We start from the raw sequence: 10,243 nt of genomic DNA, 5'->3' as shown, positions 1-10,243 counted from the left end.
AATACCATGCAGTTTTTAACACTATTGCTCTGTAGTATTGCTTGAGGTCAGGGATACTGATTCCCCCAGATTTTCTTTTGTTGCTGAGAATAGTTTTAGCGATCCTGGGTTTTTTGTTGTTCCAGATGAATTTGATAATTGCTCTTTCTAACTCTGTGAAGAATTGAGTTAGGATTTTGATGGGTATTGCATTGAATCTGTATATTGCTTTTGGCAAAATGGCCATTTTAACTATATTGATTCTACCGATCCATGAGCATGGGAGGTTTTCCCATTTTTTGAGGTCTTCTTCCATTTCCTTCTTCAGAGTCTTGAAGTTCTTGTTATACAGATCTTTCACATGTTTGGTAAGAGTCACCCCAAGATACTTTATACTGTTTGTGGCTATTGTGAAGGGGGTCATTTCCCTAATTTCTTTCTCAGCCTGCTTATCCTTTGAGTATAGGAAGGCCACTGATTTGCTTGAGTTGATTTTATAACCTGCCACTTTGCTGAAGTTGTTTATCAGCTGTAGGAGCTCTCTAGTGGAGTTTTTTGGGTCACTTAGGTAGACTATCATGTCGTCTGCAAATAATGATAGTTTGACTTCCTCCTTTCCAATTTGTATCCCTTTGACCTCCTTATGTTGTCGAATTGCCCGAGCTAGTACCTCAAGTACAATATTGAAAAGATAAGGAGAAAGGGGGCAGCCTTGTCTGGTCCCTGATTTCAATGGGATTGCTTCAAGTTTCTCTCCATTTAGTTTGATGCTGGCTACCGGTTTGCTGTATATTGCTTTTACTATGTTTAGGTATGGGCCTTGAATTCCTGTTCTCTCCAAGACTTTAAGCATGAAAGGATGCTGAATTTTGTCAAATGCTTTTTCAGCATCCAATGAAATGACCATGTAGTTTTTTTCTTTGAGTTTGTTTATGTAGTGGATTGTATTGATGGATTTCCGTATATTGAACCAACCCTGCATTCCCGGGATAAAGCCTACTTGATCATGGTGGATGATCGTTTTGATGTGTTCTTGGATTCGGTTGGCAAGAATTTTATTGAGTATTTTTGCATCGATGTTCATAAGGGAAATTGGTCTGAAGTTCTCTTTCTTTGTTGGATCTTTGTGTGGCTTTGGTATCAGCGTAATTGTGGCTTCGTAGAAGGAATTGGGTAGTGTTCCTTCTGTTTCTATTTTGTGGAATAGTTTGAAGAGTATTGGTGTTAACTCTTCTTTGAAGGTCTGGTAGAATTCTGCACTGAAGCCATCTGGTCCTGTGCTTTTTTTGGTTGGAAGACTTTCTATGACTCCTATTTCTTTAGGCTTTATGGGACTGTTTAGATGGTCTAGTTGGTCCTGATTTAATTTTGGTATTTGGTATCTGTCAAGGAAATTGTCCATTTCCTCCAGATTCTCCAGTTGTGTTGAGTACAGGCTCTTGTAGTAGGATCTGATGATTTTTTGGATTTCCTCAGTTTCCGTTGTTATATCTCCCTTTTCATTTCTAAGTTTGTTAATTTGGATACTTTCTCTGTGCCCTTTGGTCAGTCTGGCTAAGGGTTTATCTATCTTGTTGATTTTCTCAAAGAACCAGCTCCTGGTTTTGTTGATTTTTTGTATGGTTCTCTTTGTTTCTACTTGATTGATTTCGGCCCTGAGTTTGATGATTTCCTGCCTTCTACTCCTCCTGGGTGAAATAGCTTCTTTTTGTTCTAGGGCTTTCAGGTGTGTCATTAAGCTGGTAATGTATGCTCTCTCCATTTTCTTTTTGGAGGCACTCAGGGCTATGAGTTTTCCTCTTAGCACTGCTTTCATTGTGTCCCATAGGTTTGGGTATGTTGTGTTTTCATTTTCATTGTGTTCTAAAAAGTCTTTAATTTCTTTCTTTATTTCTTCCTTGACCAAGGTATCATTGAGTAGAGTATTATTCAATTTCCACGTGTATGTGGGTTTTCTGTTGTTTCTGTTGCTATTGAAGACCACTTTTACTCCATAGTGATCAGATAGGAGGCATGGGATTAGTTCGATCTTCTTATATTTGTTGAGGTCTGTCTTGTGACCAATTATATGGTCGATTTTGGAGAAGGTACCATGAGGTGCTGAAAAAAAGGTATATTCTTTTGTTTTAGGATAGAATGTTCTATATATATCTGTTAAATCTAATTGATCCAAAGCTTCAATTAGTTTCATTGTGTCCATTCTGCAGATTCTTATTTTCTATATCTTGACTAGTTGTGGGTCTCTGTTAATCACCATCTACTACAAAAGGAAGTTTCTTTGATGAGCAGTGAAGGGGTATGGGATGAGCAAATCTACAGATGTAGTGATAAATCATTTAGGAGTCAGTTCAATTCTATGCCCTTATATTGAATATTTATAATAAGTTTGAATATTAGTAATAGGACTTAGGATATGTTTAGCCACATGTGATTGGCAATTGCACATATAAAGAAACAGAATTGTAACCGCATGCACAAGATCTGTAGAACCCCTCAAACCAGACAGAATACTAGCAATGAGGTGGAGATGTAGGTACAAAATCCCACTCCTGGTTAAGAAGCTATTGGTAACTCATAGTGGCTGGCAGAGGGTGTGTTTGTTTTCTTTAAGGACCACACTTTCAGTGAATGCCCCTATACCCAAGTTTGTACATAGGCACCACAAATTGAACTCCATGGGAAAAAAAGACACAAAGATGAATGGGAGTAGGGAAGGGGCATGGACCTGGGAAGAGTTGAGAGGTGAATATGATCAAAATATAAAATTCTCCAAGAATTAATAGAATTTTTTCTTAAAAAGGAAATTCCTTACAGGGTAATCTAATTAAAGACAGATCTTTGAGACTATTGACTGTGTATTTATTTCTTACCTTGCTTAGTGTATTTGTTTGCATCTGAGAGCAGAAAATTATTTGCCTCTAGAAGTATTTTACATTACACACCCTCCACGCATCTTTAGAGGAGACATGCTCTGTTATGTCCTGAGAAGCCTGTCTATCCACCCTTCACTGTCTTTTCTGCCCGGCATTTGTCAGGAAACCTTACTTGTACCTCAGTCAAAGATTACCCACCCTGCTCTTTTCCCTGAGTTGAATCACTCTCCAGTGACTTACCCCATTACCCCAGTGGATCCCGTTTTCTCTGGGCTCCAACATGGCTCAGAGCTCACCATCTTTCCTTCTCCTTGGGGGAGATCCCTATATATCCTGACAGTGATTCAGACTGACTTGAACCTTGGGGTTGAGGGATGCCAGCCAGGGCATGAGATAGACAAACTTGGTGCCACATGGCCCTCCCACTGCTCCAACATGCCAACCAGAGTAAGCTCAAGCTGGTACCGTGTTTCACACGTCCCTGCCTGCCTGCCTGTGTGCTTAGGAGAGTAGAGAGCTCTCCATCCCATGGATTAAATGGGCACCAGGCCAGCTGTCCTGCTTGGAGACAGGTGCTGGCTCAGATGTCTTTGAGGGGCACTCACAGCAAGACACAGATGGCAGTTCTCACTCCACTGCTCCGTGGTTGGCAGCTTGGGTCCAGCTCCAGGTTACTCCTCACATTTCCCTGGCTAGAGAAGGAGGTGACCTAGGGGCAAATAATTACAGATTGGTAAGGGCGCCAGGTTAGAATCATTTCAAGTCACTCTGGTCCCAGTTTTTAAGGACTGCTTTACTAATTGGTCTAGGCAAGTCTTGGTCAAGGTAACTTGAGTTCACGAAGGAGGTCATAGAGGATGGTTGCCATGGGAAATGCTATAGCGATGTGGGGCAAAGAGAGATACCATAGGAACCCTACTGTGCTCTAATCAACCTGAAGAAGCCACTCTCCCACCCTCCAGGGAAAACCAGAAACAGGCAAACCTTATTATAAGATAACATTCATGTTCTGTAGGAAGTTCTATTTTCAGGTACTGGGGTATTCAAAACCAGAAATAGCTTCTTTGACAGTAGGTGATCTCCTTAGCAACAGAAGGGCTCTCTGGCCAGCCAGCCTAGCCTACTTGGCCAATGAGAGACTGCGTCTCAAAAAAATATCATAGCCTGTTTGGCCAATGTGAGCACATGTCTCAGAAAAACAATGTAGATCATACCTGAGGCATGACACCTAAGGTTGACCTGTGGCCTTTGTATGCACACACACACACACACACACACACACACACACACACATTTATGTGCAGCTGCACACACATGTACACACATGAAAACGCCCACAGTTTTAGAAAGAGTTCTTTCTTTTTTATTTCCTTTATTCAGTGATTTAGCTGATGCTCCTGGATGGTGTCAGATGCCAGGTGTTCTGTTGGATGCTGGGAAGCCAGCTTGGGACACATATGTGAATTCTACCCTTTTGGCATTTCCTTTCTCAAGGAGCTCCGATCTCCAGCAAGTCAGTAGACTAGCAGGCAATTTTAGATCATGACGAGAGACCGACTGGCCTGAAGCTAATTGGACAGGTGGCTGGGAATGCTTTAGAGGGAAGTGATTTGGAAACACCTGGAGTAGGGGCTATGAGCTGAGATGATTCCAGCAAAGAAGATGCCATTAAGCATATTTCTCAAAGCAGAAAAAAAAATTCGTGTGCTGGATTTGGATAAAACGGTACGCTCATGGGTTTTGTCCAGAGGACACAGCAACTTTTAATCAAACAAAAAGGAACTGAGCAGCTGCCGAGATCTTTGTATTTTTCACAATACTTACTTCAAGTGTCAGAACTCTGAGCCAAAGTGACTTAAATTCACCTACTCAAACAAGAAGGAGGAGAAAATTTTTTACTGTCTCTCTATGATGGAAAGCAGGCTGGGCCAGCATTGGAGAATCAGCATTCTATGGCTGTGACTAGGACATCCCTTAGATCCCTTCTGCATCTCTCTCTTCCAGGAAATGAGGACAGATGTTAGACCTGTCACAACGTGACCTTCTCTGTATTGAACAGTAATTCAAAATACCATTCAGTGTTGCCTGAAGCCGTTTCTGACCAATATTCCTCATGGCCGATTCTCAAGTCTCTATCTACTGAGGATGGATCATTTAATTTGGAATAGAGGGGTACCCTTCAGTGTCTGCTTGCAGTTAAAAAAATCCTATACTATGCAGATGGCACAACATTAAAAATGATAGTCAGTGGTGATACAGAAAGGAAATTGTGTTCAGTGAGTGAATCACAGCACCCAGGGTGGGGCATTCCGCTAAAGCAACAAAGAGATGGTGGAGCCAGAGTTTAGGGATGCTCTTCAAGGAGCTATAAAGACTTGAATGGCTTATAAATCAACACACACACTCACACACACAAACACACACACACATCCATACACATATAGTCACATATACACACCACACAAATACACACACACACACACACATACACACACACACACACACACACACACACACACACACACACACACACACACATATATATACACACCCCACATACCTATTCCCTTTGGAAAGACACTACTATGTGTTTAAGATAACAGAGGTAAAGCAGTAGCTGTCTGTTTAGAAAAGAAGCTGTGGCAATTCCCTCAATGAAATGTATCAAAATGAGATGGGCCCTCGAGGAAGGAGGGGGAGCTTTAGACAGAAAGCATGGAGTGTATGGACAGCTAAGCCTGATGGAAATTTCAAGGGAAGATTCCTTTTAAAGCCAGGAGTGGAGCTTCTCTGAGGGTAAGAATAAGGGAGAGAGGAGGGAGGGGCAGGGGGAGGGGGAGGAAGAGACGGAGGAGGGAGCAGGAGCACTGCCACAAGAAGGATGACTGAATGGAGGGTGGGAAGTCTCTTCAAGCAAATACCCTTGAGGAGTCTCAGACCAATCTTCAGAACAAAGGGAAGTTTTGGCTTTTTATAGCATTTTAGAGCTGGAGGGGAAATTCACATCATGTGATTTAGTTCAACACAGCATATTTGACAAGGAGCACAGAGGAGCCAGGTATCATAAATTGAGAGCTGTCAAGCCTCAGCACAGTCAGCTTCTTTTGCTTAAACTTTTATTTTTTTATGGTTATAACATAGGTACAACATTTCTTCCTTCTCTTTCCTCCTGCCAAGCCTTCCAGTGTACCTTCCTCATTCCGTTTCAAATTCATGGCCTCTTTGTCCACTAATATTTATGGCATGCATGCATGTCTATACAAATGTACTTCTTAATAGAACCTGTTCAGTCTGGATGGTGTTATCCGCTGTATATGTTTTCAGAGATGACCATTCAGTACAGACAAGTGATTGGTGAGCTCTTCCCTAGGGAAAACTACCTTTCCTGTGCCATCCATGTTGGCCGATTGGTTTGTCCATATTCAGCTCCCCTTTGAGCAAACTGCTATCCCAGAGAGAGCTTCAGGGAGGTATGAATTGATTTAGGTTGTTGGACATGGTCTAAAGGTACATGCCCATGTTCTAACATGGTGACTTCCCAATACAAACTGGAGGAGGCAGAGCCTGATAGGAAGTGTTCAGGCAAGGAAGTCCACACTCATGAAAGGATTAACCCTAAACATAAAGACCCTAAGGCTGGAGGCTTAATCTCTGAAGCACAAACTGTCTCTCTCCCTCTAAATTTTATTTTATGTTTATGAGTGTTTTCATGCATGTCTGTGCACCCTTGCATGCCTGTTACCCATGGAGGGCAGAAGATGGTGTCAGATCCCCAGGAATTGAAGTTATCGGCAAGTGTGAGCTGCTGAGAATGTTGTGATTTAAACCCAGGTCCTCTGGAAGAGCAGCTGATGCTCTTATCCATTTAGCCATCTCTCCAGCTCAACCACAAGCTCTCTTGCCATTCTGGGTTCTACCATGGGATGATATAGCAATAAAGCTCTCATAGATGAGTAGATGCCAGCATTGTGTCCTTAGACTTCCCAGCTTCCCGAACCACGAGCCAACTAAATCACTGTGATTTGTAACTTGGCTTGCAGTATTGTTGCAGAAAGGCAATTCATTCCATTTCATCTACAAAATGCAATGAAGACAGGCACTGACTCATGAAAGGACTCAGAAGTAAGGCTATCTCAGGGAGGCAGTATCCCATCCCAGGAGCCCGCCCTCCCCCACCTTTAGAATGTGAAGGTGGCCAATTATTTTTCCTCTGCAGACCTGCATTTGATTGTGAAAGTCCATGGCTGCTACTGAGGGCTCCATAATAGGATTATTTCAGCAGAAGGATGCTTCATGGCTAATTGGCCCAGGCCAGGCATCTAAGCCAAGGTGTCTTGCTAGAGACAGGAGAAGAAAAAGATAGAGGACCTGTATCCTTAGAGGTACCTTTAGGGGCATTAAAATTGCTTTGAGAAGGAGCCTGTCACATCTGGTTGTTGTGATAATTAGATTAGGTAGCCTAGAGATAGAGACAAAGGGAGACATCCAATGTATTCTGTTCAGGTCCTGGCAAGGCCCCGGAGGTGCAGTTTAAAATAGCTTGCCTGCAGAGATGACCTCCAGAGAGTCACACTGGACACAGCCCAGAGTGAGAGGCATGTAGGCTCCAAGGCCCTGGAATGTTTCATTGCAACAGCATCTAGGCTCATGTCATAGAGCTAATTGAGGGCTGGAACCTTCACACACACACACACACACACACACACACACACACACACACACACACACACACACACATTAGCCTTCTTACATGTGGGCACATATTTCAGTCTTCTTTTCTGCCTTGGATTCTTTCATATGCTAACACATAGACCTTTTGTAGGTGTATTCAGAGACCTTACTCTGCCCTAATTTCCTGCCTCTGAAGCATCATGAGATTGGGAAAGCTGTGTAGCAATGAGCTCATGCACAGAATAAGTCCTTGTCTTCTTATTGGAGGATTGCGAGGAAACAGAGAAACCCTTGACTCACCAGTCTGAGAAACTCGGCTCATCCATCTGCAAAGTGGTACAGGGAGAACACCTAGCTGTGGTTCTTAGAACATGCCCCTGAGCCCTCCCACCATTTCACCCCTGCCACCATGTCTTCTGTTTCAAGCAGGTGGAAAAGTTGAATAACTATTAGGGTATCAGCCATGACATATTCCTGATTATTAGGCTTCTCTTTTTGTATTTCTCTTTGGTAAACATTTACACATGATACAAATATGACCCCAGCCATGCCTCTTCAGAGAGCTCCCCCACGTGCCTCTCTCTTCTCCAGAATTCCCTGATACTTAATTGCCAATCATTTACTTTCAAGTTTCTGATTACCTGTCAAAGTTGTAGTCAACATTAATGAACCAATAAAAATCTATGCTTCAGATAATGTGTGTGTACAGCGGTATATATGAAAGCATAATAGTCAGAATACATTGTTTAATGTACTTGGGCCTTGTAGGTATGTTCATCCACAGAGTTCATGTCATTGTGAATATGGCTGAAGTTGTTCATACTTTGGATACGTTCCAATCTTGTACTGAGCCATCTATTAATAAGATTGATTTTTTTTCCTTTCTCAGTTAACTGGACATAGGAAGTATGAGGCAGAGGGTGCTAAACAGAAGAGACTTGAGATGGGGAACAGGCTCTGGGAAGCAGCTTATGCAGCCTCAGATCATCCTGCTCCATTCTTTGGCATCTCATTTCCAGATGATGATGGATTAGTTCCACACCTACAGATCATGTCTGCCATTTGCAGATCAAATACTATCTAGTTCTGTAGGGACACCTCAGTGGTTTAGTAACTTGGTAGATTCCGATCAAGCATTTTGAGCTTGGCTGGTAGAAATCTAGAAGCTTCTGAAGCAACAGCATCTGAAGAGTTTGGTGTAGTTTTTCTCGAATTCAAGATCTGTGCTGGGATTCTTCTGTTGGCGTCTGCTAAGGGTCTACAGATGCCACAAAGCCCATCAGACACACCAGCCTTTTTGAGCTATTTGGCTTATATGACTAAGCAGTTCTGGTAATAGCATAGGCTGATAACAGCATTTCTCCTGGTTCTAAGTCAGTTGGGAAGATTTCTGTCTGCCTGTTTGTTTTCCATTTAGACAATGGATAGTGGAGCTTGGCGATCCACTGAACATTAGGCCTGCTCATAGAAGTAGCCTGGATTTGACCTTGGAAGAAACAAGTAACTGTGCTCTGAGCTCTGAAATCACTGGAAATTCTGTAGCAGTTCCTTTGAATTATATTCAGAGGGCCAGCAATTTGGAATGGGCTCCTCGGGAAAGTTCTGATTACTTCTACCAGTTTGTTCATGTGATCCAACACATCTGACATTTCACCTGGAGCAGGGTGGCCTAAAAGGGCCCCAATCACTTGTCTAACAGATGGTATTGGCTCCTTCTGGATCTCTCTTTCACTTGATTACTCATCCATAAGAAAGCTGGTCCAGACCCCCTCCCCCTAATAAACCCAACAAGCTCAGGGTGCCTGGACCATACAGAGACTGCATAGCGTTTACAAGCTTAAGCTGAGAGCTCATACAACTTCTGTTGCTACATCCTGGAAGTCAAAATAAGTCAGTCGCTAGCTCTCATTCTGGAGGCTGGGGAGAAGGGATGTGAACAGGTTACACTTCCTGCTGGATGAACAATGAGCTGTATTGGAGAAGGGCATGAACATAGGAAAGGAGACTGTGGAAGATGGTGCACAAATCTGCAATGGGTCTCTCTCCTCGAGGTTCTTAGGGCAAGTTAGCCTCTGGAGCACAGAGTCAAGTCCAGGGAGTGGGTGCCTTAACTCTAAGAAGTCAAATCACAGTGAAAGGAGGAGACACTGTCTAAAGGTAACCTTGGATTTTCTTGGAGTTATTTATGAAGAGCATCATTCAAAAGTATATTAGGTCTTTAATGGTTATTAACCTCAAATAAGCATGACACATCTCTCAGCTCACAGAGACATACCAGACAACACCATAGTTAAGAAATGTCCTTCCAAATGACTCTCTTCGGAGTTTGGAGTATTTTTCTCTCCAATAGCTCATTCTCCCATCATGAGATATTGTTTGGACAGCCATGATAGAAATCAACAAACTAAAATTAAGTCTTCTATAAGCTTCAGATACATATTCACATGACAGGGGCTATTGGAGAAGGTGCTTTAAAAAATAATTTTCCTGGAATTTCCCTGTCTTGCTCTCTTTTTGGATAAATGGTATTCCTGAAATTTAGACTAATCTCTGTATAAATGGAGGAAGGTGATTAATAACTTCAAAGAGTGGTTGACATATGTTCAGGAGGTTAAGTTCAGACTATCACATACCGGTACCTCTCTACTTTTCCAATTGGCCTCTAATTTCAGTAGACCAAACTCTACAAATTGGCTCTCTTATCTCCTCCTAATGTTAGA

Source organism: Apodemus sylvaticus, chromosome 17 (assembly GCF_947179515.1).
Source record: "Apodemus sylvaticus chromosome 17, mApoSyl1.1, whole genome shotgun sequence".
NCBI classification, from domain to species: domain Eukaryota; kingdom Metazoa; phylum Chordata; class Mammalia; order Rodentia; family Muridae; genus Apodemus; species Apodemus sylvaticus.
The sequence above is the reverse complement of the archived record's forward strand: the minus strand, read 5'-3'. Positions refer to the sequence as shown.